This window comes from Camelus bactrianus, chromosome 1 (genome assembly GCF_048773025.1).
Source record: "Camelus bactrianus isolate YW-2024 breed Bactrian camel chromosome 1, ASM4877302v1, whole genome shotgun sequence".
NCBI classification, from domain to species: domain Eukaryota; kingdom Metazoa; phylum Chordata; class Mammalia; order Artiodactyla; family Camelidae; genus Camelus; species Camelus bactrianus.
In genome coordinates this window covers 122,406,953-122,433,136 of record NC_133539.1, presented here as the reverse complement: position 1 = coordinate 122,433,136, position 26,184 = coordinate 122,406,953, and the positions used below count along the sequence as shown (strand labels likewise).

At 40.8% G+C, this 26,184-nt stretch overlaps 1 long non-coding RNA gene across 9 annotated transcripts in view; it reads right to left on the bottom strand.

The window, feature by feature from the left end:
• The window catches only part of LOC141573323 (uncharacterized), a 170,529-nt gene that overhangs the window by 74,223 nt on the left and 70,122 nt on the right, over window positions 1–26,184 (bottom strand). For all 9 annotated transcript variants that reach the window (XR_012509714.1, XR_012509715.1, XR_012509717.1 and 6 more), the window contains exon 6: window positions 17,937–18,064. This is a non-coding gene — a long non-coding RNA (uncharacterized LOC141573323). The remainder of the gene's footprint in view (window positions 1–17,936; window positions 18,065–26,184) is intronic.

The window sequence follows — 26,184 nt, the reverse complement described above, 5'->3', positions numbered from 1 at the left end:
CTGCTGACCCCGAACCTCTGGGGAAGGACTGCCTGAAAGGCTCCCCAGAGCAATTCTGATGCACATCGCAGACTTGATGACCAGTGACTGGATCCTAGATGGGGCGACGTCTCCTGGCCTCTAACCTCCCTCTCCCAAAGGGAGAGGCAGAGAGGGGAGATGATCTGGGAATTGGGAAAGGTGCAGAGATACATCTGCCTACATTTCTTGCCTTTTTAAATAGATTCTGACAGACGCTTGATGAGAGGCCAGAAAGTGCTGCCCCGTGAGCCCCCACAGCTGTAAAGACAGGCAAGCATGCCCAGACCAGCACTGTCCCTTTAAGATTGGGGAGAAGGGTCTGCAGGCCACTATCTAGATCCACTTAAGCTAGTTGGGTTTTAAAATGAGAGGCCTGAAGGTCCAAAGGACTAAAAAGACCTATGTTTCCAGACTCCAACTATCTTTTCAGACGTATTTAACTCTCTTGTACCTTCTTTTAGTGTCTCCAATTTCACAAACTTTTTCTTCTCTCTGAAATTTAATATGCTCAAATTTTATCTCCTTAATATGAAAATCCTTTCTCAACATACACTCTTCTTCTCCTTCTTCTTCTTCCTCTCCCCATGTCTTCCCCCTCTCCTCTCCAATTAATTCCAAATTATGTTTTAAAGTTCATTTCAAATGAGCTCGTCGAAGAAGCCTTCCTTGCCGGTCCTCTCCACAGTCAGGTGTCCTTTTAATTGCTCATCTCACTCTTTAATTTTCCTTTGTACCTACCAGTATGGTGTTAATACAGTTATTGGTGGGGCTCTAACTTCTGTCTCTGCTGTTCAAAACTAGATTTTGTGAGACAGTTGGATCTGAGTCCCTTTTCCTCCCTGCTGTCCAGACCTAACCAAGTGCCTTTCTTTTAAGACACACTCAAACACTCTCTGCTGAATGAATGAAATTAAAGACAGACAGACTATTTCAGGTTAGCCCTTTTTTCTTCATCCATGGCAGAAAGCTGTTTCATTCATTTATTCAATAAAATGTCTTGAATTCCTCCCATGTGCCAATGCCTGTGAGAATTAAATGATAAATCAGATATAGGCTCTCTCTTCCAGGTTCTTAGAGATTAGTGAGGAATAAAAGATATGCATTCAGGTAACTATTACAGAAGCCTATAAGGGAAGCCACACTCTTGTTAGTGTGATTGGATTTCAGCCCTCCACAGTTGTCAAAGGAAAGTGACTGTCCCTGTGAGAAGAGGTTAGGGGACCTCCTGAGACAGCTGGATTTGAAGCCTTTGGTTCCATCACAGCTGCCTGGTTTGACAGTATCTAAACCATCTGTGGAGCAGCCTCCCTGTCTGCACATGGGCCAGTTTTCTAGTGGAGAGAGAATGCTGCCTTTACATACATTTTTAGCAGATTACTATAGATTTCACAACACTAAAGAAGATACACAGATGGCAAATAAGCACATGAAAAGATACTGAGCATCATTAACCATGAGGGAAATGCAAATTAAATCCACAATGACATGACACTACACAGCAATCAGATGCCTAAAGTAAAAAAAGACACCCCCAAATGTTTGTGTGGAGGAGGGGAAACCGAATCAGGCATCCAGTGCTAGTGAGAATGAGAAATGGCATAGCCACTATGGAAAACAATTTGACAGTTTCTTAAAAAAAAAAAAAAAACAAGAGACACAGCTACCACACCACCCAGCATCTGCCCAGAGAAGTGAACACATATGTTAACACAAAACCCTGCACACACGTTTGTTGCAGCTTTATTTTTAACAGCCCCAAAATGAAGAAAGACCCAGAGGTCCCACAACAGTTGACTCAACAAGCTGTGACACACCATTATCGTGGACCACTGCTAAGAGTTACAAAGAAACCAATTATGTATACCTGCCACCATCCTGATGAATCTATAGTTATGCTGAGTGGAAAACAGCAAACCCCAAACAGTATATACTGTATGATTCCACTGATAAAACATTCTAGAAATGGCAAAATTAAAGAAATGGAAAACATATTATAGGTTTCTAGGAATTAAGAGATGATAAAGTGGGAGGGAAGTCTCTGTGGCTGTGAAAGGGTAACATAAAGGATCCTTGAGGGGATGCTCTGTATCTTGACTATCCATGTTAATACTCTAGTTGTGATATTGCAGTATAACTTAGAGCGAGATTACCTTTGGGGGGAACTGGGTAAAATGTTATAGACCCTCTGTTATTTCTTACAGCTGCATGTCAATCTACAGTTATCTCAAAATAAAAAAGATTAATTTTTAAAAGTCAAAAGGTGGAGGCAAAATCAGGGAAACAAGTATGTCAGTTTGTCAGTTATTGCATGAGCCTCAGAACCTTGACATCCTAACGGCCAGTGACCCTGACTGCTGCAGAAGCCTCAGGCTTTCTGGAGTAGTTCACAGCACTCTGCCAAGTGCTGTAGACACACTCGGTTTTCAGAGCCAAGAATTAAAGAAAAAAGGATGTTCGCCTCACTCAAAAAGCATTTTGAGATTTTAGGTGGTTATTCAAAGCTTCACTGCATAAGGTAATCCCTTAATTACTAATTTTTTCACTGCCAACACTGTCATATCTCTTAATTGCATCATATTATGTGCAACTTTTAAAATTCAAGTATAGACCGTTTACAATGCTGTGTTTATTTCTGGTGTACAGCATAGTAGTTGAGTCATACATATACTATTTTTGATTATCAAAGCAGATTGGTGGTCACAGGAGGTGTTTTGTTTTCTCTAAAAAAAATGAAATTTTTACCTTCAGCATCGGTTTCATGAAACACTACTCATGTTTATAATTATAAGATTCAGTGCTGCTGAGCACAAATGAGCAGGTTTTACACTCTTGTCTGGGAGGCAGCGGGTCACTTTCTTGACTCCAGGGGAAAGAATTTTCTGTAGCTCTATGAAAGTACCTGGTCTATTTATCAAGAATTTTTATGTTCAGTTCAACTTAGTTGTTTTATCTATTATGACCAGAGAGTTCTGTTACAGCTTAGCTGTAGCTCAACCAAGTAACAGCTAAGCACTTCCTCATACTTAGAAACTTTTTAATGTTTCCAGTATTATTTGCTAATCTTTGAGAATTTCTCCCCAATATCTGAATATTGATTTAGATGAGACTGAAGTCAATTTACCACAATCCTGTTATCTACATTTTTAGGTTAACATGAAACCAAATTGTAATTACTTCTCTGCAAATCTCCATATCATTTTATCTGTTAGGCCACAATTATCACACGGGTTTTTTTTCGTTTGTTTGTTTTTACCTTCTTGTAATACACTCTGCCTTAAGCCTCTTGGTTCCCCCCTTCCCTATAGTTCATGATCAACTTTGCTGTCTTCTCCTTTTCCCCACCTCTAAGAGTGGCACACCCTGGTGCTTTGTCCCTGAAACCATTGTCTATCCACATCAACCCCCTAAGTGGCCTCATTTTTTTCTATAGCTTTCTATAACTTGCTAACTCATGAATTTCAGCTGTGAAGCCCTGTTTGGGAGATTGAGGCTAAGTGTCAACCTTGACGTTTAACATAAACTCCGTCATATACTTGACCAGTGACTGGCTGTTCTGTGGCATTTGATGTTTTGCAGGAAAAGCCCTTCTGTTGCAGTGGACACCCACAGTGAAAATACATCATCTGAGGACACCAATCATACCGTGCTGATTCAATGGCCCCATAGAGCTCGTAAGAGGCTGGAGGAGGCAGAAGGGGCAACTTGTCCCAGTGATACATTGCTTACATCTAATGTCAAGTATGCATATCCTACACTCTCTCGATTATCATAAAGTTGCATGTCCACTAACCCTTACTATAAGAAAATGTGACAGGCAGGGTCTGTCTTGTCTGGGGCTTTCAGACAGACGATAAAACTAAGGGGTGGGGGAAACTACAGATTATTATTAACGATTGTGATACAAGGTAGACAGGATGCCACGTAAAGAAGATGACAGGCTGCTATTACAGAGTGGTCCAGCAGGGCCACTCAAAGTGGCAGCCTTTAAACTGCACCTCTGGGATAAGCAGCAGCCACCATTCCCAGACAAGATGTCTGCGCCTTATAGGCTGAGAGACAGCAGGCCTAGGTGGGTGCAGCTTGGCCTCTGGGAGGGAGGAGATCAATGAAGGCCAACATGACTGGAGCCTACAGCGTGGGGCATATTAGATATGATACTGTGTTCAGGGGGCCCAGTCACACGGGGTCTCCACAGGCCATAGGAAGAGCTGAAATACTATGCTGAAGGGCTTTTCACCACCAGTCACCATATCTGGTTCACACTAGCAAAATTTTCTGCACGTGGGGAGATCTCTCGCCCTCCTCTAGAGGCCCACCAATCCTACTGAATTAGAATCTTACCCTGATGACCTCATTTAACCTTAATTACATCCTAAAAGCTCTGTCCCCAAATACAGCCATACTGTCAGTGAGGGCTTCAATGCATAAAACGGGGTGTTAGCGGGGATGAGGGAGACACAGTTCTGTAGGTGGTAATAACTAGCAGGACCGAATGCTGCCACCTTGTACAAGTTCTCACAATGATTTTTAGAAAACCACCTACAAGATCACTCTCATATTAACATTTGAGTATTTTCATAATCATTGTTAATATGAAAAAAATTTATTCTCCAGAAACAAGCACCTGTGATGATAAACTTCTTTCTTCCCTGCCATGCCTCACTTAGATGGAGTATTGCGCTATGTCCTGATCAACTTGTTCAAATTAACAATCTGAGTTTGGCGCCAAGTTTTTCCACTTAGCCATAAGAAGGGTGGGGGTGGGGGAACTGAGGTTCCATTCTGCCTCAGTTCACCTGGGCTTCAGCTGCAAACTCACTCCTCTTCAGATTTATACTGTATAAGCCAGCACAAATGGAATAGTTGACTAACTGCTACTTATGTATTTGGGCAGAGTAAGTAAATTTCAGTTTGTATGTAATAATTAAATGTTAAATGTTTGTTTCTTCACAAACATTTCTCGAGTTGTGTAAGATGCTAATATTCAGTGACAATTGTTTTGAGATTTTTGTCACTTTTTTCATACTACATGCATTAGAAGCTTCTGTTCTCAAGAATTAAAGTCAGATAAAGCCTTCAATATCACTTTTGATATCCACTGGAATGCTTAGTAAGTTATATTTCAAACAAAATTATTTTATTTTTTAGAACACAATCTACATTATAAATATTAACATATTAATACTAGTAGAGGCCCATGAAGAATTTGTAAATGGGGACCTCACATAGCACACACCATCTTTAGACATCATTATCCTCAAATTTAATTATTAAAGAATACAGAGACACAGATGGGTTTTATTTAAGTTGAAAGACGAAGATTACTGTTATCAGTGAAATGACACATACTTGTAAAATATACCACAACCCCAACTCCCAAGCATCTGAGGGAACACCCCTGTCTTAGAATAGGGGAATCTTCCTAGGATCTTATAAATTCCACAGTTCACCAGGGCTCTCCCTCTGGTATAAAGGTTGAGGGGGAGGAAAAGGGAGGGGTATCCATCTTGTTAATAGATCATTAAGGGTACATGATAGAAATGGAAACTTCAGTCCTCCTCTCCCTTCTCCTTGAGCCACAACATTAGATTCATTCACTGACTTCTACTAAGAAAATCTCAGAGTAGGTGACTGGGTGTAAAGAAACACAGTGACCCCTAGGAGGATCCCCTGGAGGATATAGCTTTATTTTGATACATTTTAAACATTTCCGACATAATGTCTGGCTTTGTTGATGTAATACCATGAGATTTATCATCTCACTCCCTAAATCAAGGAACAGTTCCATCAGAAAGCCTGGTGTCTCTGGGGAAACAGGAGGTGGGTACTTCAGGGAACTAAAGGTCAACAACACCCGTGGACGCCAAGTGGTTGTGAGCACAGGCTCATGAGATGGGCTGCCTGGGTTCAAACCACTTTTTTTGTTGCTTTTGGCAATTTACTTAGCCTCTCTGTGAGTTTCCTCACCTATAAAATGGGTTAATATATATATGGTGCAGCTATTTGGCAATTAAATGAAATATTGTTAATAAAATATTTAGAACAGTGTTTGGCATATTGTAAGTGCTCATTGTTATAGGAGAGTGGAAACCATGCTCTGGATTTTTGGATAATTTCTTGGTTTAGTTTCAAGGGAGTGCATAATTTTGGCACTTCATTGAACTAAGAGAGAATTATTGAAGTGACTTTTTTCAGGTCAGTCTATCTGAAAGTTTCTGCATGGTACCTTGAGTGTCTATACACATAGACACCTACATCAGGGAAAAAAATGTGTAAAAAGTAGAAGATATGTGTCTGTCATTCCCACCAGCCATATATTTTTAGCTTGATAATGCCTTTACAGTTCCTATCTAGAAAAATAATTTTATCTGATAATTGATTGTTTCATAAAAATCTTCAAATACACAACATAGGGTAAAACTGATGACACAGAATGTAGCAAAAACCCATCTTGTGTCAGAAGCAAGTTTCCATCATATTTATACTCATGGTGCCCTAATGAATGAATGAATGAAATCCTCTAGATTTTCTTTCAGGTGGGCTTCCTGAAAAATTATCTTCATTTCATAAACCCCACTGAAGAGGTGTGGCTTAACTGTTCCATGAATCAGTGAAGGGATTTCCGCACCAGGTTCTCTGATCTAATTTAACCTTGAGTGTTTCTACATGTGGTTCTGAATAGCAGGGCTTTCCAGAGCGCTGTGCCCAAGCTCCCTAGGCATCCTTCATAGGACGTGTAGCTGTGATTAAATCCTAGGCCTGCAAGGACATTAGATCTGTGAATTAACCACGAGATATGGTGGTTTCATGTCAGAAGTCAGAACAGGCAGAGCCTGTCAGAAAGCAATTCCACTGGTGACAATCACCTTCTGACTCCTCAGAGATAAATGGAAAGTATGTCCTTCACTTACGTATAAGACACCCTGGCCACTAGCCTGGGGTTGGTTGGTTGATTGTTTTTTAAACTGTGTTTACTCTGTACACTAACAATTTTTCAGTTTTAGTTAGAATCTAAGACAAAATGGTATGGAAAAAATCTTAAGAAAGGAAATTTTAAAAAACCTATGCTTTAAAACTAGAAACTCTTCTTAAAAAATAAGGTCAAAAATGTAAGCATCTTTTTTTCTCTCTGTTAAGAAAAAATTGCATTAACTGTTTTTATAAATCATGTATCATGTAACATTGTTCAGTTTTTCCAATACTTTTTTGCAGCAAGACATAAGTGAATAAATTAATAGTAATAGTTACAAAAATTATATATAATAACAAATATAAGTAACAAATAGAAGATTTAGATTGCAAACCAACTGCTCTTCCACTTTAAGACCTACTTCCCATCGCTGTAATACTGCTTATGAGAGTGGGGTCCATCACAAGCCCAGTTATGAGGAGGGTATAACTTACACATGTGTTCACATCAGTAACAACTGGGTGCTAATATTTGTATCTGGAACAGTGTTTACTATGTTAGTATAAGTATGTTATATAGTTTAATTTTTCTCTCTCCATTTTTAATAATGCAGTTCTTCAGAACTAAAGGGAAAATGGTGCTCGTTACTTCAAAGGTATTTTGTCAGTGTACATATTTTAAATCTTTAATCCATGATGTAAGAGTGCAAATCTTTCAAAAGCAGTGCCCCCCAAACTTTTATTCCTCTTCTTGGTAGGAATTGAGAGACTACCCTCAAGTAACTTTAGATTTACCCTGGCTGCTACTGCAAATATGCTCTTTTTTACATTTATGTTCTGCTTATTTTTGCTTTTCCTGGATATCACTCTCCTCTTCCCCTTCTCTCCATCCTAATGCTTAGAGCTAACATTACTCTCAAGATATATATTAAACATCCATAAGTGCAGGTTGCTTACTGTACGGAGTGATTCTCAGAGCAACTGCTTCTTCCTCCCTGGGCACCCAGGAAGGTGCTGGGCCCTCCAATCTAGGCAGGAGAAGCTTTGAGGACTGGACCTGCTGCTCAAATCTTACATGACAAGGCAACCTGTTATTTTCTGGGTCATGTCTTATTTTCCTGAAATATTTCTGCATATTTTCTCCCAGCCCCTGATTTGATTTTGCTGAGTCTATTCATATGCTTTAAAGATAACAAAGTATATTTAAAATATTAGCAATATACATTGATTTAAAATAAGCTAATAGCTAATTCATTGACTCCACTTTGGGTTATTATTGGATTTGATTATGTACATCAATCTAGCCAAAGAGAAGGACCAGCCAAAATGCATCTCCCTCAAAATCTGCACTGAGGACATCAAGAACTGTGCCTGTGTGAGTGATTTTAGGACCATTAACTTAAATTCCAGGTTCCTGACTTAGCAAAATGAAACTGATAATAGAGAAAGAGAAGATGGGGGGAGTGGAAGGGAGAAAGGAAGGGAGGGGAAGGAGAGAGTATTTAGAAAGTACTACATGGGAGCATGTATTTTCCTGGAAAAATGTGTCTTTGCATCTATAAAAAGTGAATCCTAGGCAAAATGAAGCAAGAAGAACCCACCACAGTGACAGCGCTTAAGCATGGAAAGAAAGTGCCTGTAAAGTGTCTGTATTATGTCTCTGGATCCTTCTAATAGCAATTACACTGGCTTGTAATAAAGTGATTTTCACAAGCAGGCATTTCCTATTGGAATTAAACACGTTTATTCTGTCACCACTACTTACATACATTGTGGTTTGGGTTGTTTTACAGTCATTTCTTCCTGTGACGTTTTATTTGGAATAACTGAAAACTTGCAGAAAAGTTAAAAAAAAAATAATACAAAGATCACCCCATTTACCCTTTACCTACATTCACCTGTTTAGTAAAATTTTGCCTTATTTCTTGCTGTCCCCTCTATTACTCTGTGTGTGTGTCTAACTATTTTTGATGGTCACATATACACCATGGCCCTTTATCCTAAAACACTTAGGTATGTCCAAAGAATAAGGATATTCTCTCATATAACCAGCAGGCAGCTATGACATTTAGTAAATTTAACACTGACCATTCATGTCCCCACTGTGTCATTAACTGAACCAGCCTTGAGGTGCTCAGGAACAGGCCACGTGCCCTCCGGGAATTCTCAGCCTTTTCCTCTCTAGCTTAAGCTATCATATTTTGTGTGCCACAAATCCTTTAGGAGAAACACCTGATTTACTGAAATGCTTTTTACTAGCTTCATGTTATATAAAGAAATGAAAATAAATTGTAAGTAAGGGGCTGTGCTCTACATGTGCTGTACTTTGTCACTGCCTGAACACAAGCTTTGCCTTTAGAATACAAATAATTTGACAGTAATTATTTACTCACCTTTAATTTCTTTAATTTATAGCAATTTTTCTCATTTCTTTTTTACAGTCTGTAACTATCACAGTAACAAACTCAGACACAGTGAATGATGTTATCAACATGTCACTCTCAATGCTAGGAGTAACTGTAAGTTACCTGCTAGTTCTTTCTAGTTAAAAATCAACTTTAATTTTTGAGATTCGTGTGTGTGCATGTGTGCATATGTGTATGATGTACCTCCCATCATGAGACAGCTATTACGGACAGGTAAGTCATATTTAGTCCCCCTGAATTTGGAAACTGAAAGCAGCAAGCTAGGTTATCAGCCTATACAATAGTGTTATTCTTGTATTCCCATTTTAAATTTTGTGCAAGCTGAAAGTGATAGCATAATGAATTCAGGCTGTAATTTTAGAGTGCTAATAACATCCTCTTTACTGTATACATTATACAAGAAATGACACAATATTTATAAGATTCTAAATATTCCCTCCTCCATTGGACTGTTCTTTCTGTATCTTCTTCCTTGATACCTCCCATCCCATCCCCATTTATCCTGATTGTCACCTTGAGGACTCAATCTTGGTATGATAGATCCTAAATGAGGTGTTTTGCTCTAAATTTTGACATAAAGCCAGCTGGCTAGAAGCTACATCCCCTTGAGGCAGGTCCTGAGAATGAGATAGCTAATGCCTATTGTGAATTGGTAAAGGGGAAAGTTGTGAATAAGACCATGGATCTGGGGACATCTGTGTACACATCACTTTCACCTTTTTTTGCTTTCAAGTGTCTGCTCCTTTATGTTTTGCCAGGGCTGCTGTGAGTTGTTGGAAAATTTCTTGGTGAAGGAGGTGGCTATATTTGAAGGTGAGGTTGTGCAAAGGAAAAGAGAGGGAGACTGACATTCAGATGACAAAACTGGAGAAAGCACAGCTGCTTATATAAATTCTCTGTAAATGGGAAAACATCTTGCTATTGTGACATGCCATAATTACAATATTTGTATTTAAGTTTTGTCTGACTCAGTGGTATAATGAAGCCCCTTAAATAATCAGGGAAACCAGAATATGGTATAAGAAATTCATTTGACTACTGAGCAATTCAAATTTAATATACACTTAAAATACAATTGAATTTATATTACTGAGTAAAGCACACCTCTGCACTGATTTCTAACCTACATGATATATATATGACCTGAATCAAAATTAAATATTGAAAGAGAGTGAGTAGTTTTAGGATAAAGGTGGGGATACTAATTAATTACAGAGCTCAGTTTATTTTATTTTTGTAATGTTCCTTTGCTTAAGGTGATCAATCTCACTAAACAAGAAAAACTTCTATTTTAATGTAGAACTGGGGTTATTTGCCTACATATGTATGCCTATTTAAGGGACACTGACAAAGTGTTTCCAATCTTAAACCTTAAAAGATTTTTATTAACTCTCTTTTCTTATCTGCAATACAATTTTGAACAGATTTAGCTCCGTGTGTGTGTGTGTGTGGTGTGTGTGGTGTGTGTGTGTGTGTGTGTGTGTGTGTGTGTGTGTGTGTGTGTGTGTGTGTGTGTGTTTACATACCTGGGACCCTGCCTCCTCCATGGAACCAGGAGTCAAGTGCAAGCATAGTACCTGCCAGTAGCAACACTATTTCAAACATTTTTTGCTTTATCTTCTCCTGGAGGACTCTAAAATAATGCAGCAGTCCTTCTAAGTTAAACTTGTTTCAAGTGAAATCTCCAGTATTTCTAGGCAGTGATTCTGCTGGGAGAGATTGTTTTCCGTATCTGATTTGTTCCCTAGGTCAGAGTACTTGTCCCTCTCTCCCTCAAGTGGGATTACACAAAATGTTTAAAATATTTCAGTGTATCAATTTAAAATGGATTGCTGGGTAGAAAATACACTTAGAGACACTAAAAAAAAAAAAAAAAAAAATTCCAAATTGGCTTTAGTCCCTCCAGCTCTAGGTCTCTCAAAAAGAAGACAAGCTTGTGCTCCGGGCTGGGAGATGTGAAATGCCATACTCTTTTCTTTTCTTCCCTTGAGGAGATGCTTAAGTTTATCCATAAAAAAGGGCCACTGACAGAAGGCATCTTCAGAAAATCAGCCAGTACAAAATCATGCAGAGCCCTAAAGGAGAAGCTGAACTCTGGGGAACAAAGTGAACTTGGAGAATGAGTGTGTTCTTGTGGTGGCATCTGTCTTAAAGGCAGGGAAAGTTCTAGCCTTATCCGCACACAGAGTGACTCTGGAGCTCTGTGACTGCTCCTTGGTCATGGCTGCCCAGAGCAACAGATGTAATAGATGAAGGAGCTGAAAAACTGGAAAATACCTCACAGTCAACTTTAAGGAAGTCCTTTGGGTGTTAAAGTCCCATATGTTAGGTATAGTTTCCTTTTTCATCACAACCCTCTCCCCAAGTTCACTCCTGAACATTCCATGCAAATAAATAAATAAATAAATAATAAATTTCAAAACACACACACACCTGTACAAAGTGTACCTAAACAAGCTTTCTGCTTTTGAGGACTTCCTTACTGTCTTCCTAATGAAGGCAAAGTTTCCAAAAGAAAATTCATATTAAGCTTTTGGAAATAGTTATGGCAGCTTACCAAAGTAAGTAAACATTTGCCTTACAATGAATCAAAACCTGCTCAGGAAGGCCATCGAAATCTGTCATCATTTCATCACCCTCCCTTCCCCATCTCTTAATGCCTTTTACTTTAAAGCTAGCGTAGGGAGGGCTGCACCATGTATGCTTCCTTTCACCTCCTTTCCCACCTTGGCTTCCCTTGTTAATGTCTGTTATGTTTCACCCACCACCCAGGGTTAGAGTTACATGGTAACCAGCTCCTACCACAGGCCTCTTCTTATAAATCTGTCTTTTAAAGTGGACACAGCAGTCAAAATTAGTTTGGAATTCTGAAAATTCATTGGATTTATTTAAGAAACAGATTGATTTTGAAATGATACAGCTAAGTCAGGTATCCAGTTACATTTCTACAAAGGGAATCATAGACCAGAAAAATAATTTACTCAATCCATCTTGGTACTTGTTAGCAGCTCTGAACAAAAATCTGTTCATGTAGTAATGACTACAAACAGGTTTTAAAGTTATCTTAGAAACTCCATTACATTTGGTCTTTCCTTGTCCACTAATAATGTTTGATCATAATTCAATTGTGGGATAAATAGCAACAGTTCAGAAATGACTCAGAGATGATGCCTACCACACTCGCACCATAATAATACACACAAGGTATGCAAATAGCAAGGTGAGCGTTGCCCTATGTAAATGCACATGGAATTAATTTGATCATCTAGTAAGAGGCTCTTGCCTATTTCCCATTATAAGCACAGAATAGCAAGAGGCTGACTTGAGTCACGTTCTGGCTCAACCACACTCAGCCTCACCCATGGGCTCCACAGCACAGGGTCCAGGAAAGCCGAGACACATGCTCCCAGGGTATGGAGTTTGTACACATGAGGCACAGGCCCTGCTGTCCCTTCCCAGACTCCCGGAACCAGCCACAGCTGGAACGCTTCCTCCCTCCACACACACTGGAAACACGGTGAAAAACCCCAATGACAAGAGAGGGTGCTGCACACCAAGAACATAGTAGAGGTACGAGAGGATGGAGACCTTGTCCACTGCCGTCACTGCTCTATCTGCAGAGCTCAGGAGAGGCTGGCACACACAGCAGCTCAGTAAGTACTGGAACAAGTGAACACTTACAGGACTATAATCATGACAGTTACCTAGAGGCATTTCCTGAACAAGCTACCATTAAGAGAAGCCTGGGGCTATGGAGTGAGACCAGTGGAAGCATGGTGTGCCTTTGAAACTAGCAAGGTGGTGCAAAAATTCCCCCTCAGTCTTGCACAAAACATGACAACTTTGGGGGTGGGGAGGGTATAGCTCAATGGTAGAGGGCATGTTTAGCATGCATGAGGTCCTGGGTTCATTCCCCAGAACCTCCATCAATAAATAATAAATAAATAAACCCAATTACCACCTTATCCCCCAGGGAAGAAAACTACGACTTCATAAATTTTAATAGTTCCAATTCTGTGATATAAAGGCTTGTACCCCAGAAACTGACATATTGTCTCTGACTATACTTTAGTTAAAAAAAAAAAAAAAAAAAAAACGACTTGTTCATCAGCCCTCTGAAGTGAGGAATTTTCCAGGCCTCCTCTTAGGAAGCTTACATTTGCGTACCTCTAGCCCTGACACTCAGAGGCCTGAAGTTGCAATATATCTAAATTTTAAGTTTCCCATTTCAGAGGATATGATTCATTCAAGGAATTATAAGGGTTAACAGGTAGGTACCCATTGGGGGTTTTGATATGTTTCTAACACCTGCAGCTTAAAAGTCTGCAAAATGAACTTTTATACAGTTTTAAAAAGGAAGACTGAAGCTATTATGAGTATTTTTCCCCATGAAGCACACATACCTCAAGTCAGAAGGCCCAGTTCTCTCTTAGTATGTGTGCAAGAGTGGAGGGGGGTGTGTTCTGTTTCAGAACCTCTCTTACTTGAATTAAGAGCAAGCACCGTGTCTAACGTAAACAAGTAACATGGGTGTGCGCATTGCTTTTCAAGACACTAACAGGATTTAGGACGAGTTGTCACCAGACCTGGTCAGTCTGCACTGTTGTGCTAAAATGGACACAAAGAGTAAGGTCCAGGTGCTGGTAGGGGCTTTCTCGTCATTCTCACTGCGGTCTAGACTCCACTTTGATGCTTCTCATTTTAGACAGAGAAAATCCAAGCTCCTGCTTCTGGGTGTGCAAGTCTGCAAAGTCAGAGCCAGGCTCTACCAGTTTGGCAGTTGTGAAGGAAGTGGGGCCTGAACTGTATTTTTCAACTAAATGTTTTCTCTGTTATTTCTCCAATATATATTTATCGTAATTATATATATATGTATGTGTGTATATATGTGTGTGTATATCTTTTTTATCTTTTTAAAAAGATATATATGTATCTTTTTTTACCTATGTAAGGATTTTCTTCGAAATATCCAAGGAAGTGTATTTCCAGCCAGTCTCTACGATAAATGGCTCTGTGTTCTTGATCAAGGGAATGAGGAGGAAAAAATAACTGCAACCCAGAGGTAATGATGCAGTTAATTCCTCTACTCTGGTCACACCTCAAAAATACAACCAACATCCTCTTAGGAAAAGATCAGCTTATAGTTTACCACTTTGTCCACTACACTAATGACCAATGTCAAAGGGTTTCATTTGCTACCCATAGAGGCCAGATGAAAAAGAGCAGCATGCATTACTGCTGTTACTGAATTCTGTTTTTCTCCTAATCTTATTAATATGGAATCCATGACCATTTTACACCTGCTGAAGACATGGGACTGCTGGAGATGCAATCCACTGGCCTAATAAGAGATGCCAGAAAATGAATCTGCCAGTGATATGATCTTAACTTTGTCAAACACTTAATCAACAAGAGAAGTTCTTATCTGGTTCAGGAATTAAAATCAATGAAACATTTCTGTATGCATTCATGCTTAGAACTCTGTGAGAGGAGACTGTGTACATGGTTTACAAAGTACTCTGTTCTCTGTCTCTGTATTTCCTCTTCCTATGCGAAATGACTTGCTTTATTCTGAAGTGCATTTTTTTGTCTGTAGGCTCTCAGACCAGCTGCCAAGAGCCAACATTGTTCTCCTGCAGTACCTTTTTGCAGTGCTGCACAACACTGAACAACATTCCTCAACCAATCAGATGACAGCTTACAATTTATCACTGTGTACAGCCCCAAGTCTTCTTGGTCCACCTCATGCCACCAGCTCAGAATAAGAAAAGGACTTCACAAAAGAGGTAATGAGACCTCTCGTTTTTATGCCTTGTGGAGCCCAGTCCCCACTCTGAACCTAAAATCTGTGGTACTAACCGTGATGGACCAGTTTTTTCAAGTGCACATTTTAAATACACTCCCCTGGAGTGGCAGAGTCATTGATCTGGCGGGTGGGAAGGTGGGTTATCAAGTGGGAAACTGAGAGCAGTGGAGGCATTTCTGCTTTCCCATCCAGGAGACTGAACCACAGAGAGATAAGAGCAGGATGATGGGACAGAAGAGAACCTGAGCTTTGGGGTCTGGCAGCCAGGGTTCAACTCTCAGCCTAATCACTGAGGGAGTGTGAACTAGGGTGAAGTTCCCATGGTTTCATCATCACACAGTGACAACACCACCCAGCTCCTCTGGTCACTGCTGGCTCATCTCGGTGGCTTGGGCAGTATGAGCACCCACACTCCACACACACTGGCCTTCCTCTGCCAGCTGTGGTCCCTCAGTAGGATACTCAGTTCCTGTGTCACCCCCACTGCAGGGTGAGGGGGCTAGTAAAAGTGTCCAGAACATCCTAACAGAGCCACAACAGGCCTGATAAGTTCACAGCTCTGCCCCAAGCTCACCCAGACAGCAAACGGGAGACAAGGCAATGCACTTAAACAAACACATTTTCTCTCCAGCTGCTTCCTTCCTTAACAACAACAACAAAAACACAGAAATCTCTACCTCTCAAGTTCACACATTTCTTCATTTAAGAAGTGAATTTCACAAGTTTTGTCAATTGGATGCCTTACTAATTTTCATAAGATGTTATGTGCCAATTTATCTCAATAAAACTGGAAAAAATAAAATAAAAACAAATAAATGAAATTTAGTAAGGGAATATACATCTTCACCCCAAGTATCCTTCATGAGTGACTTGCATCCTAGTTTTGAAGATGTAACCAACATTACAAAAATGTTAGCTACTGAACTACGCCACAAATTATAACTATAGCTCACTGATGAAACGAATTTTAAAATCTGTACCCAAAGTACTCTTGAAAGTATCACTTATTTCTTAGAGAAAACTGATCTGTATACACATTTTCTAAATCAACTCTGAATTTTTCTCAGAATTCTCTTCAAATTTTTAGATCAAAGAATTAGATAGGAAATGTGATTTGTAACAATGCCATATGTAAAATAGCACCCTGTTTTGCCCTTTTGTGTTGCAGATTGCTTTTGTACAATTTTTCCTGGAAAACTGCCTCCAGCTATTGGGAGAAAATATCACTTCCCTTCTGGGATAGAGCTCAGTAAGTTCTGATAAAGGTGATGTCACTAAAAACACTGAAAAGTCTACAGGCCATGTGAATAATTTAACTGCCTTTGGTGACAAAGACAGCAAGGCTGCCAGGGGTCATGGGAGATCCTTAGTCAGTGCAGTTCTGGAGCCCAAATCACATCCCAAGAGCAATGATGCTCCAGGTCAGGGGAGGGTTCACAGTACTGAGAGACCAAAGAAAGGATAAGACAGGTCTGACTTCAAGAAGTTGCTAGTATAGCATTAGGAGATATTATGGTATAATATAGTGTTTGGGAAATGTTTTTAAAAAAATACAGTGTTTGGGAATTCTTTTAAACAAAACTTTAAATGGGACTCATATATATCAGATGTGCTCTGGTTGAAACTAGACTGAGGGGCCCAGAGCACTGCCTGGTTTATCCCCCCCCCCCCTTTTTTTTTCCTGCTCTGTGGTCCCTGAGGCACCACAGGTTTCCAGTGCCTTTGAAACAGGCTGAAAAGAAGCAGTGTCATTGAGGAAAAAAGGATTTGACTTGACATCAAACCACCTTTCCAGACTATGAACTCCTGGGCCACTATTCAGTAGCTGTTCTAACTTTGGCCAATTATTTTAGCTCAGTTTCAGTTTCTTCCTCTCTAAAGTGTGAATAAAAGCAATATTTAAATTTTAGGATTATTGTAAAGATTAATAATGCATGTAAACTAATTTGTAAAAAAAAAAAGTAATTATTAGGGCTACTAGAATTTCTTCTGAGACTAGAGCTAGTATTTTTTGAGCATAAGGAATCACAGCTAACTTGCAGCAGTCCATTTTATAAGGCAGAGTTTAGATTAAGAACCTGGGGACATGTATCATGAGACTCTGTATTTAGGAGGGAGCGTAATTAGGTTTATTTATTTTTATTTTATTTATTTTTAATGGCGGTACTGGGGATTGAACCCAGGACCTCATGTGTAGTAAGCACGTGCTGAACCACTGAGCTATAACAGTCTCCCAACCTCTTTGCATTTTTGACACTTTGGTTTTATGACATTTATCTCACTGCTTTGAGGAAATCTTTAGGAAAATCTACTCAATCAGGAATTTAGATGAGTCTAATACCTGAAAATGTGCTTTACTAAGATAACTGTCTTTCAATTCATCAGACCTCAAAACAACCCCTGGAATCCAAGCCAGTGACAGTGATAAATAATTTTGAAAAAGGCACAAGGACAGAATGAGGCTGAGGCCCCATCTACCATGTGTCTACACAGATGCCTGTCCACAATTTTTGAAGTCCCTGAAGATTAGAAATCGCCATAATCACATTTGACCCTTCCTCTCTTCTATCTTCCATTCCTCCTATAGTTAAACATTCGTTCCTATTGTATTCTGCATTTTTACATTGATTCAATAAAAACGGGCTAGATAACCACTTTAGTTGCTTATGGTCCATATTAACACCTTGGTGGAGGCTCATCGGGGCAGTCTGGGTCTCAGCTAAGGTCACTTCTGCACCTGCAGTCAACCGGCAGCTCAGCTGGGGCTGACTTACATGTCTGTTGCTTGGCGCTGGCTCTAGGTTGATCCCATCTCTTCAACAAGCGAGCCCGGCCTTCTTCATACGCTGGAGGAAGACTTCCCAACAGCAAGAGGCTTTTCAAGAGTCCATGTAGGAGAGGACTGCACAAAGGACAACAAAGACAATGTTTTCATGATTTACTGACGGCTATGATTGTCACCGAGCACACGTGATGCTCAAAACTCGAGACAGCATTCCTACCACACACCTACTTTTCTTCCTGAGTTGCTATCCCTCCTTTCTTTAGACCAGCATTTTCCATAGGGTATTAAGTCTGGTGGGGAATATCTTTGAAATAATCATTGTTTTCCCCAGGTATTTCTTGCCTCAATCTTTCTCCCTGTCTCAATCTGTCCTAAGAGACAGATCATTTCCTCAGGGAACAGAAATTACAGAAGAATATGAGGAAAAAGAGAGCTGTTTGCTGTTTATGAGTTTTAAAAATTCAGTTTCCTAGTAAACAAAAACAATTCATGGCATAAAATTTAGGTGGGAATCTCAGGGGAAAAGCCCAAAACAATGAGGTGTATGGGACACGGGCACCATTTCCTGAACAGAAAACAACAAAACATTGTAAACTGACTATAACTCAATTTAAAAAAAAAAAAGGAAACAAAACAAACAAAACAAAAAACAAGAGGAATCAGGAAACCTTCACAGAACAGCGACATGACATCTCTAAGAAAGACAGGGCCTTGTAGAGTCATACACAATTTCCTGCACCTCAACTTGGAACAGATCAGTGAAGTGATTCCATCAATCTGAGAATGGCAGGGAAGGAATAAAGCCACTAGATTTCTTTTTGGCCTTGGACGTAAAAGTCAGTATTCATTTGGTTGCCTTAGTCCTTCCAAAGAATAAAATTATACCTTTGTCACGTGAAAGAAACCACTAGAAAACAAAATTGTCAAAGGAGCATTATAATTTCCTAAAATGGAAAAAAGAAACTCCTTTGTGAGAATGGGGAGTTTTTCCACATTGTAAAGGAATAAGATCAGTTGGGGGGCTGCGGGAGGCACTGGCACCTGCCTGCTCCGGGGCCCTGCGGGGCGCGGGCGAGTCCGAGCGTCTGGGCAGGGTGCGGAGGAGTGGGGGGCGCGGGGACCGGGGCGGGGGCGCGGCGGCCTGAGCGCCTCACAGGTTTCCGCGCCGTCGCTGGAGCGCCGGAGCAGCGGTGGCACAACTTTCCAGGCTGCGGGTGGGGTTGGGAGCGAGGAGAGTGCTCACCGCGCCCACAGCCCTCGCCCCGGCGCCCGCGCGGCCTCCCTCCCCCGCGGGGCCCCGCGCCCGCCCGGCCCCGCGCCCGCCCGCCCGCCCGCTCGCCCGCTCCCAGCACTCGCTCCCAGCACTCGCTCCCTCGCTCTCTCCCCGCCTCCTCTTTAGTTCGGGGCTTCCAGGCCCCGCGCGGTGGCGGCGGCCGCATTCCCCCTCCTTCCCCGCCCCCTCCGCTGTCATCACCTGCACTCACCTCGGCTGTCCACCCGGCGCCGCCGGCTGTCGGCCTAGTTTCCCCCAGACGTCTCCATCCTATTATTCCCTACGTCGGGGGAGGGAGCGGTTACAGGGTGGTCGCAGGGGAGGTAGGAGCCGGGGGTGGGGGTGGGGCTGGCCTTCACCGGAGCTGCAATCCTAAGCTGCCCCCGGGGGGCTGGCACAGTCCACATGCCAGTAGCACCGCAGCGGCCTCGGGTCCGCACCGCCTTCTGCTGGCCGCGGAGCCTACTGCGTCGCTGCCAGGAGGGGCCTGCCTTCCCGAAGCGTTCCCAGCTGACGCGCTCGCCGGGGGCCGCGGCGGGTAAGCGCGCACCCGCCTTCCTGTGGGGACTGCGCGCCCGCGCACTAGCGGCGCGGGAAAACGGCCGCTGCCTGTGGGCTGGGTCCCCGCCGCGGGCGCTGGCCCCGCTCAGCCCATCCCGAGCGCCGGGTGAGGGCGCGGTGGCCGGTTCCCGGGCCGCCTGAGGCGGGAGGATGGCCACGGCGGCACCTGCGCGCCCGGCTAGTGGAGTTGCCGCCGAGGTGTTTGGAGGTTTTCCAAAACCTGGGAGGGGAGGGGAACCCGCCCCGGGCCCGTTCGCCGGAGCCCCTCCCCAGGCCGTGGGCCTGGGAAAAAAAAAGTTGGGAAAGTAAAATAAAACACTGACTTTGGGATAATGGTTATGTCTTTGGAAGGAAGGAAGGGAATGGGATGGATAAAGGAAAGGTGAAAAATTTCAAGCGTTTGTGTATTATTTTATTTCTTAGATTTTTAAATGCTAGCATTTTACCACAGTGCTTCAAACTTTAAGATAAAACGTTAATAGGTAATTTTATTCCATAAATACCCACAATATACTCATACATATGCACAGATATACATATTTTTATATATAAGCACATAAAACATTATTCAATGAATTAAAATTATATAATTTGTTATCATTCAGCAACTTTATTCTTTTCCTTAACGTATGTTTTAAAATTTCCATATATTGATACATGTAGGCCTGATTCTAATTTCTGTATTATATTCCACTATATCTATTTTGATCAAACTTTCTAGAGGCTTGCCGAGGTTACTAGCTTTAAAAGGAGTTTTATTTTCTCTATTAATATTTTTCCTAGATTATTAATTTGTGTGTTGTTTTTATGATTTTGTTGCTTCAGCATTCCCACTGTTCTTTTGATTTCTTCGTTTAGTTTCCTGGATTAAATGCTAGCTCACTTATTTGTAATGAATATATTTAAGACTATTCATTATTTCTAAGCACTGCTTTAGTTATATCTCACACATTTTTATTTTTTATTATTTTAGTTCAAATTATAACTCAGTGATTAACATTTTATAATATTATTTGTGAATTATACTTTAACCCATTCATTCCTTAGCCTTTTTGTATTTTCAGGTGTTCCAACCTGTATGATTTTCATTACCATTTTTAATAGTTAATTTCTAATTGCATAGTGATCAGATAATGTTTTGAATTATGGTGATTCTTTATGACTGAAAGTATACAGTAAGTTATGTAAACACTTAAAATGTAGCATGCATGCCTTAGAAGAATGTGGATTCTATGTTGGGTTCTCTTTTGGGTACAGAAATATATATATTTACAATCATGTTATGTGTGTTACTCAAATCCTCTCTGTATATTCTCCAAATAAGTACTTTCTAAGGGAGGTGCTAAATTCTGCCATTAGGATTATGAGTATTTCAATTTTATTTTATAATTCTGAGATTTTGATAATTGTTTTTTGATGTTTTACAGTTTAAGTTTCTATTGTTAAGTATACATAAATTTATAGTTTTTATCTTTTCATAGACTGCGGCTTATATGCTTTATTCATGTTAATGCTTCTGCTTCATATTCTATTTTGATGGATACTGTGACACCAGCACTTTTTTGCTCCATATATGCCTGTGTGAACCCGAAAAATACTGCCAACTATATCAGTAAACAAAGAATGTTGAAACCATCAAGTCATCAGTGGCTGCTGCCACCCCCCACAGTGCAGACAAGCCTGAAGCCTGGCCTCTGCAGCCACTCACAATGGTGCCCTCTGAGGGGACTCAGAATAAGAAGGGACTGGATACTCACGCTAGATAGCTAGGTGCTTGTCAAAGGAATGAATTCAGTGAGCCCAAGTGTTTGCTCCCTCCCATACATAGAAAAGCACTAAACTCTTGAACTTGAGATACCTGGCTTTCTTTAGATAACAAGTAATCTTTTATTGTTCCAACTACCTGGTCTTTGTTGTAAAGCTCCTATATATCCTAGTTCCTCCCCTACCTCTTCGGAGCAGTCCCTCAGAGCGATCTGAGAGGCTGTCATCCCAGGTCAAGTCCTCCCCCCAAATAAAACATAACTCTCAACTTTTAGGCTGCACATTTATTTCAGTCGACACCTGGCATATCTCTATTTCTTTTTTACAAAACAGGGACAGACTCACATGGGTGAAAGGGGGTGGGGAGGGATAAATTTGGAGATGGGGATTTGTACACACTAACTTCTGTATATAAAATAGCTTTAAAAAAAGCTAGCTGAACAGAAAAAAATAGCTGAACAACAAGGTCCTACTACATAGCATAAGGAACTGTTCAATACCTGTAGTTACCTATAATGAAAAAGAACATGAAAAGAAATAGATATGTATAACTGAATCACTATACTGTACACCAGAAATTAGCATTGTAAATCAAATATACTTCAGTTAAAAAAAGGAAAGAGAGAAAAAGAATTCCATTGTCAAATGTGTGAATGTATCATTCTAGAAGTTATTGAATGCATATGTAGACATATGATTTTGTTTTAACAAATACAGGATCACATTTTGCATCCAGTTTCACAACTTGCTTCTTTACTGAGTTATTCTGAGGTCACAAAAGTGTTCATGTTTTCAAAGTCATTTCTTACCTGTGTGTTTCAGCTACTCAGAGTGTGGGCTCCTGAGTGTGCTATGACAGGCAAAGTTACCTATGTTTCTCATCTGGAGCCTGGTCCTCAAACTTTTCCAGCTGGCTTAAGCAAGTAACCAATCATAGCATATCATTTCATTTTTTTATATAGTAAATAAAATGATAAATCTGAGCATGTGAAAATAAACATTAATACTATCTAATGTAACTGTACTCATCATGGTGAATTAAGGTACACTACAGTGCTAGGTTTAATCTTTGTGTATATGACATTCTATCCCTGCTTTAATAAATACATTTTAGAATAATATTAAGAAACATTAACAAGGATTAGAACCACAAATGTAATCAGCCACCTCCACAAAAGCCAGGAACACAGATGGGATTATACTGTCAGAAACACTGCCAGTTAAGGAGACTGAGACAGGATGAAATCAAAGCTGTCAAATATCTTACATTCTGCAGGATGAGACCACAGAGCTGTTTGGCTGCCAATATACACCATATTTTAAGAAAAGGGAAGAATGACTCCAAAGGCCACTGAGAGACCATCAGGTCTGCCTCTTCAGCTTCAAGGGAGTGGGACCATGATCTCAGTTTCAACAGGCCATACTGATGCAGGAAAATAGATGTGGGGTGTGAGAAGAGCTGTGTCCCAGGGTTCAGTTGAGCCCCTGGGACGTGCCTCGCCAAGTGTGGGTCCTTGGCTTCACACAGGAAAGAATTCAAGAGGGAGCCACAGTTGAGTAAAGGTAGATTTATTCAGATAGATTGAAAGGCAAGAGAAAGGCCAGGAGCTGTGGGGGTTGGGTGCTCAGATTAAAAGTAGGTACACATTCCATAGACAGAATGTGGGCCGCTTCCGAAGAGGGGGAGAGAGAGGCAGCCTCGAGGCACCTTGTTGCCAGTTTTTATGGGCTTGGTAGCTTCATATGCTAATAAATGGAAGGGCCAGTCTAGGTAGCCTGGGGAAGGGGCTGGGATTCCCAGGAAGTTGGCTATTTCCTACCCTTTGACCTTTCGTGGCTAGCCTTGGGACTGCCATGGTGCCTGTGGGCATGTTATTCACCATGTTAATATATTACAATGAGCGTATAATGAAGCTCAAGGTCTACTAGAAGTTAAATCTCTCTTCATCTTGAGCCTCAAGGTCTACTGGGTGTTGAATCTTCCACCATTTTTATGTTAATTGCTGTGGCATTCCTTGAATGGCTGTGCCATGCCCCCTTCCATCCTGTCTCAATACCACCTCCAACTGAAGCCTTGGGGATAAACCCTCAACCTGGCAGAGCAAGAGGACTGCCACCTGTGTGGGTCCAGAAGGTGGGGCATGGAGCCAAAAGGGATTATTCCCAAACCTTAAAATCTAATACAATCTGCTTTACTAGGTTTTGGACTTGCTTCTTAACTGTCACCTCATCTTTTCCTTCCTATTTATTTCTTTTGGAATGGAAATGTCTATGCCTGTCCCACCACTGAATTTCAGAAGCATATGAATTTTCTAATTTCACAGGTTCGCAGCTGGAGAGGAATTTTGTTTCAGGATGAATTGTACCTTGAGTCTCAGCCATATCTCATTTAGATGATACTTAGACTCTGAACTGTAGACTTAGAGTTGAGGCTAGAATGAGTTAAGGCTTTGGGGGCTTTTGGGATAGAATGAGTGTATTTTGCACATGATAAGGACATGAATTTGGGGCAGCTAGAGTCATATTGCTTTAGACTGAATTGTGTCCCCCACTCCAAGTTTGAATGTTGAGTCCCTAATCTACTACGTGATTATATTGGAGAAAGATCCTTTAAGAAAATGATGAAGGTTAAATGAAGTCAGAAGTGTGGTAATCTGATATGTTAGAACCGGTGTCCCTATAAAGAAGAAGAGACATCAGAGCTCTCTCTCTCCCTGACAAGTGAGGACTAAGTGAGAAAATGGCCCTCTGCCAGGGAGGAAGAGAGCCCTCACCAGAAGCAGACTGCCAGCACCTTGATCTTGGACACCCCAGCCTCCAGAACTGAGAGAAAACAAATTTCTGTTGTTAAGCCACCCACACTACGTTATTTCACTATGGCAGCTCAAGCTGACAAAGACAGGATTTTAAACAGACTTAAAGTCATTTTAAGACTGCTGATTTTTTTTTTTTTCATTTTTGTCTGAAACAAACTCATCTCTTGACTGGTCATTTTTTCACTTGACTGAAAAATGAAAAAAACTCATCATTTTTTCACTGTCTTCATATCTCTCATATATTTTGTTTTAGTTTGATGGCTCATCTTGAAAAGATTTTTTCAAAGTTCTTTCTCTGCCCTTGCCATTCTCATTTAATGCTTTTCCCCTTACCCCATCTAATCCCCAGGAGCTACTCACTTAGAGAAAGAGGTTTATATCACTCACCCAGAGCTTGATCGGCATGGGTATCGGGAATCTCAGAGTCAGTCCCAAGGCTTCAAGGCTAAGTCTGCTCCCCGCCTTATAAACAGTTCCCTCCCTGGGCAGATTTTTGATGTTTGGGGCCTCCTTTCATGTTTATTTATAACATCTTAAGATTTTCTTGTCCTTAGTTAGCAGACCAGAGCTATACACTAGGTAGTCACAGCTCCTTACTGCACACCTGCAGCATCATATGATTGTATTCACCATCTTATTTTTTGTATCCTGACCCTCTGACATCTGAGAACTTGCTAGCTTGAAAGAACTGCCCCTGCCAGTGTCAGCCAATTCTTAGAGATAATAAAGAACTCCCCCTTATGTGTGTCTTTCAAATGTAAACCAAGTGATCCAGAGCCCATACCTCCAATCACCTCCTTTTGGGCTCTTACATGCCACACCTTATTCCCTTGTCCCAATCACCCCAAAGGCTGGGTACGAGGTAATGAAGCCCTGTGCCCCCGATGCTGCTGAAATTGTTCAAACTAGCCCATCCTAAACCTGCTGACACTGCCTCAGCTGTGCTGCCCATGGGCAGTAAAGGTTCTTGCTCATGATCTCCCCGCTCCCTCTGCCTCCTGACCTACCTTGGTGCTTCCCCACGTGAGGGAAGCCAGTCAGACGGATAGTGATTTACAAAAAGGCACAACTGCAGAAGGATGCCAAGGTCCTATCTAGCATGGGTCCCCCCAGGTGCCTGCCTATAATTTTCAAAGTCACTGAAGATTCGAATGTCCATAATCACACTTGACCCTTCCTCTATCTTTATTTCCTATACTATCCCACTGGGAATTGCAAAAGTCCTTCGAATCCGAAAAGGAGATAGAACGATAAAGAAAAGCTGAACTTCAACTAATTTTTCAAATGTGACTCCTACAGCATATTCTTGCCATGGGAAAATAGTTCATCAATGTTTTGTTTTACCCTCAGGACACTCAAGCATAATACCTCATTGAGAAAGTTAATTTACTAATTTTTAGGAAAGATCCTAGGAACTGATAAACTGTGAAAGGACCAAATTATCTGATCTAGAATGAATACAAGGCAATTAGCCTTTTTGATATTGGTCTATATCATTGCTGGTAAGATTTCTGTAATCATCAATCAGTCCACACTTAGTGACATAATTAAGGTTAAACATTTTCAACATTTTATTCCAAAAAGAAAGCTATTCATAGGCTATCTTTATTTAAGAATACTAATTTTCTCCATGGTCATTAATTACTGTGATATACTGAATGGAATATATATATGTTCCATTCTCTCTATATATATATTTATCTCTTTACATTCGATTTTTTATTCCATAAAAGCAGCATGTAAGAATTTGGGGGATAGAGTATATACTTGTACAAAAAGCCATCTTTTTCCAGAATACATTAGGTGACGTCTTTCCTATTTCT